This window comes from Rosa chinensis, chromosome 6 (genome assembly GCF_002994745.2).
Source record: "Rosa chinensis cultivar Old Blush chromosome 6, RchiOBHm-V2, whole genome shotgun sequence".
Lineage (NCBI taxonomy): Eukaryota > Viridiplantae > Streptophyta > Magnoliopsida > Rosales > Rosaceae > Rosa > Rosa chinensis.
In genome coordinates, this window is record NC_037093.1 from 11204568 (window position 1) to 11210647 (window position 6080).

The window sequence follows — 6080 nt, forward strand, 5'->3', positions numbered from 1 at the left end:
GCCGAATCCAAGGTGTGAGTGTTACAAAACATAAAGTAAATAGGCTTTAATTTCCTTCTAGGCTCTTCATTCTAGACTCGTCCAACCCATTTTCGGCTCGACAAAATCTTAGACTATTCTGCAAAATATATTAGAGATGGGTGGGTAAGCAAAACCACACGCTTAGTAAGTAGATAATGTAATATGACAATAAAGTGATGTGATTCTACACACGCTAGAAAATAGTATACCGTATACGCAACAATATACACCAATTCATCACATCGTGTTTTCCCTCCATAACATTTTATCCTTCAATCAGGTTTCCCCAAGGGCACCCTAATGGTCTTCTCTAGCCCTATACAACCTTGCGACACATTGTTCCCTCGACATAACTCATGTACAAGCTAGTTCACACGTTCCATGACTAGTCAAACAAATGAATCCAGCATATAATATATATTAACCCCACATATTTTACAAATAGACATGCTTCACTTAATAATAGAGAGATATTTTGTAAATAGCTCAAATCATGCTTTTCCACCACTTTTATAGTAAATAAGAATATTTGAAATATATTACACAACCCATTCACCTCGATAATACGAATCGCTTCCCAGAATACTGATCGTAAACCGAGCCTCCTAATTCGAGCTTTCTAGAAATAACCATTTGATCCAACTCAAACCTCCATAGATAGAAAGAGAGTATCAAGACAAATCTGTAGTTTTTCGCAGATCTTGAATTGGAATTACGGATCAAAAGTTATGATCCGCTGAAATTTTAGAGAGAGAAAATGAGGAAAGAGAGTAGAGAGACAAGGCCTTGGAAAAACCTACCAATTCTTAGGTAGGGGCAGTCCTACCACGTGGCGATATAGTTGCCCAGCCAAAATTAAGAAAAAACTTTGTATATCTCAAATATCTCTCTTTTAATAAATCAATATACCAAAAAAACCCTCCTGGAAGTTCCAGATTGGGCAGCCCTATCACCACATGGTACGGCTACCCTACCTAAGAATCTCTCATGAAGAAATGCTACTAATCAATCTACTTATAGCCAAAACTTACACGTGTCAATCAAGGATTGGTGACCTTGGTGCCATGTGTCAACACCACATAACACCACCCAAACAAAACCAAATATCGGCATGTGTCTACCAAGGCTAATGATGACATCAGCAACATCCATATGGATGACGTCAGCAACATTCACACGAATGACGTTAGCATCGACTGTTCTCCCCTCCAAGCTCTACATGTCACCCAACAACCAAGCAGAACATGCCATGTCAGCATTTCTATTTTCTTTCAATTAAACTTCCAAAATTCTATAAAAAATGGTTTAGGAATCTGAAAAATTCACCAAAAAATGCTGCAAACTCGTGGCGACATCTAATTTCAATTTTCAACCTAAAAAATAAAATTTGAGTAACTTCAAAATTCGGGATCTCACAATTCATCATCCTTAAAAGAATAAAAGACCTAAAACACTTATGACTCTTAGTTATGTTTCACTACAATCCTAATTTACCATAGATTCTAAGGTTATAATCCTAGGTTAGCTCTGATACCATTCTATCATGCCCCGAACCGGGTGTCGGTGGGTTTTAAGCACCTAATGCTGAATTTGAGGTGTGAGTGTTACAAAGCAGAATGTAAATATGCCTTTTATTCTAGGCTTGTACAAGACATTTTTTGCTCAACAAAATCTTAGATTTCTCTGTAAAATATATTAGAGATGGGTGAGTGAGCAAAACCACACTCTCTGTGAGTAGATCATGTAACATAACAACCATCACATTTTACACACGCTAGAAAGTAGTATACCATATACTCAACAATTCACATCAATTCATCACATCGCATCTTCCCTTCGTAACATGGTGATCCTTCAATCAGGTTTCACCACAGGTAACCTAATGGACTTTTCTAGCCCTATATACCTGTGTGACACACTATTCCCTCGGCATATTCCATGTAGAAGTTCACATGTTCCATGACTAGTCAAACAATAGATCCGGCACATAATATATATTAACCCCACACATTTCGTAACTAGACGTGCTTCATTTGAACATAGAGAGATATTTTGTAAATGGCTAAAATCATACCTTTCCACCACTTTTATAGTAAATAAGAATATTTGAAACATATTACATAACCACTCACCTTGACAATATGAATCACCTCCTAGAATACTGATCGCAAACCAAGTCTCCTAATACGAGCATTCTAGAAATAACCATTTGATCCAAGTCAAACCTCCATGGATAGAAAAAGGATATCAAGGTGAATCTGTAGCTTTTCGCAGATCTTGAATCAAAGTTATATATCAAAAGTTATGATCTGCTTAAATTTTAGAGAGAGAAAATGAGGAGAAAGAGAAAGCCTCGGAAAATAATCAACGAATGAAAGCTGCTAATCAATCTATTATAGCTAAAACAATGACATGTGGCAACCAAGGATTAGTAGCCTTGGTGCTACATGTCAACACCATACAAAACCACCCAAACAAAATCAAATAATGACATTTGTCTAATGACTAAAGCTGATGATGACATCATCAAAAATCCACATGGATGATGTCAGCATCAGCTGTTCTACCCTCTAAGCGATATGTCACCTAACAATCAATCAGAACATGTCATGTCAGCATTTCCACTTTCTTTCTGTACGTTTGGATGAGAAAATTATGAAAACCGTAAGAATTTATAAATGATGGAATCTTTAAGTCCATCAATTAAAAATTCTATTAATTGTTATTTCTATTGTTTTGTTGTATCTATTTAGAATTTAGAATGTGTAATAAATTAAGAAAGTTTAAAATAAATAAAAAAATAAAATAGAAAAAAGTCTTGTTTGGAAATGAAAATTGAATACTGCAAAGGAATTCGTAAATGACACCTATTTTGGTGGAAATTGAAGTGAAAAATTAAATAATGAATTCCTTCATTTTTTTTCCACAGAGAAATTTAAAATTTCCAATCTGCTAATGCCAAACGAGAGAATTGAGTTCTAAGAATTATGAAATCCTCACTTTTAATTAAATTCCATCATTTTTTCCCTCATCCAAACACGCTCACTAAACTTCAAAAATTCCTTAAAAATTACTCGGAAATTTGAAACTTAAACCAAAAAATGATGTGAACTCATGAAAACTTTACTTCCATTTTTGACCTGAAAATTAAAATTCGAGCAACTTCAAAATTCGGGATCTCACAAGCTAGGATGTTGTTTGGCCTAATTGTGGATCAGTCTGATGGGCTCTGGTCTGCTAGGGTTTTGTACTTGAGATCCTAGAGGAGTAGTCAAACTTACTGCGCTTATGCTTAGAATGGGTGGTGCTAGCTTGCATACTATGAGGTTGTTCTTATATCAAGTAAATGAATCATATGAATTACTACAATTGAGTGCATTAGTGAAGAAGATTCAAGCTATTTTATTTTGTGTGAAATGACTTTACATAGTCATGTAGGCTCTTGAAATAATTGAGCTTCATTGTACTATATTCCCATAAATTAAGGATTTGTAAGTGTCATTCTAGGGCCGGCCCCAAGCGGCAGCCGTCTCAGGCCACCGGTCTCCAGGGGCCTCTGAGGTTTAATTATGTATATATCATACTATATATGGATATATACAATTTTGCTGACAAAGATACAATGAATCATCTTGCACCAGTGGTAGCCCAGGTACTCTATCTACCTCACAACCCAGGTTCGAGCCTTCGCTCTGACCTGTGTCACTCTTTTTTTTTTCCTTTTCATTGAATTAAGTCAATATTGTCCTTTTTCTTTTCTTCTGACACACCATGCGGCCCAGTTTCCTATTCCTTTCCATACAAATAATTTTTGTATTTCAAAAATTTATGTATGAATAAAAATTTAATACTTTTATTTAATTTATTTAATCAAAACATTTTTTTTTTTTGAATTGAGTTCAAAACATGCACATGATTTTATATTGTCATTTTGGCGAATATATATATATATATATATATATATATATATATATCTACTTGAGATGCCACATTTTAATTCTTCGGCTCAGGTTGTTAGAATCTCAGGACCGGCCCTGTGTCATTCTGACCCTCTCCATCTAATGAATACTTTACTTAACTTTCAAAAAAAAAAAAAAAATTATAAAATTTCAGGCAAAGTTGTATTTTTCTAACATGGGTTCATCTTGTCAGCATAAAATAGTTTTTTGCTTCAAATAATAAGATCAGTATTTTGTAATATCCAAATTGCCCTTCTTCTATTAATCATGTGACTTCATACGGATAATGTTGTATTTCAATCGATATTTGAGAGAAGGGGAATTCAAACTTGGTCTATGGGTATCTCGTATGAGTTATAAAATGAATTTGATCCTTTTTTTTTTTTTAAGGATTTTATAGCTATGACTCTGCTAGCAATTTAACTTGATATTTTTCAGGGTGAGACTATTGACACCCTTGATCTAAAGATCGATCAAATATTTTTCTGTTGTCTTTCCCTTTGTATTCAAATTGGTCAAATTTGATAGTTATTATATAACATTAATTAATCCTTCTAATAGACCTCTGAATTTGGATCATGGTTTATATTGATGTTATGTTGAGGAATCTTATACATACAAGATCCTCTTAACATAAACAAATGAGATTAGGAGAGGAGGGAAGGAAAGATCGTTGCTTGCGTACTAGTGCTCAGTTTTTTTCTCCTATTGTTTATTTATCTAATTATACTACATAGTGAGATATAAAGACATGCTCACTTAAAGGACAGTTTTTAAGGAATTGTGAGAGATAAGTGAATGTGACGGTTGAAAATAAATGCACAGTTTTAAATTATTATAATTTCAACTTTTAAATTTAATACATGTAGTTGAAATGCATTTGTCTCTCATAGTTCCTTATAAATGCTCCTTAGATAAGTAGAGATGAAATCAGCTGTCTCCAATTACACTATCTCTATTCTGTCCTCATGCATTTATTTGTCCACAAAGAATAAAAAATGGAACAAAAGATTAAGAAAATATTTTCTTAATCTTTGTGGACCAATGAATGCATGGGGACAGAATAATGACAGTGTATTGGGGACAGCTGATTTCATCCAAGATAAGCAAGACTGATAGACACTTATTAAGATGTTTATAGTGTCACCCTATTTATTGATATTAATTTTTTATTTTCCAATAGAAACTTCAAGGGTAAAATTATCATATGGTACCCGAATTATCACGATCTTACAAATTTTCAGGGAGTCTAGTAGTACCTTTACTATTCCTCTGTTAGCTCTTATAGTACTTTCGTCCATTATTCGGTTAAAAATGTCTATGTAGCGGACTAGCGGTCATGCGACACTCATGTGAGTAAAATAGTAAGGCTAAAATAGTCTTTTCATTTATATTTAGAATTATGAAATTTAATATATTGAATATCTATAATTATTATTATTATTATTATTATTATTATTATTATTATTATTTGATTGGAAATAGCATTTTATTCATAATCTGGTGGACAATACATCCAAAAGGGTAAAGTAGTCTCAGACAAAACTGAGAACCACACCTCTAACACTAATTAGATAATTCTTCTGTTACAATCTCATTTAGCCATGGAGGGCCAACTTCTTTCCAAAAAGTTATGCATAGAACCTGCAGAGCCTCTCGAGCAACAAAGTGGGCTGCAAGATTGCAACTTCTAGGAATCTTCTTCCATTGAACTTCCTCAAATGCTTGCTTCAGAAATTTAATTTCTTCAAAGACAACTCCTTCCATATTGAGGTCAAAATCAGGATTAGAAATTGCTGCTGCTATGTTTGCTGCATCACTTTCAATCACCAACTTCCTAAAGCCCAACATTAAGCAATACTTCATTCCATACAGCACTGCCAATGCTTCAGTAGCGTGTGGCCTCAACTTCCCAGAGATTGGATTGCATTAGAGCTCCTTGCAGCTTTCCTTCACTATCCCGAACATCGATAGCAACTTTTCCCATTTTTGGGTTACATGCAGCATCAACATTAAGCTTGAGAAATAAAATAATATTTTGAAACTTCACTTTTGACATTTAAAAGAAAATAATACCCAATTTATTTTTCACTTTTCTCG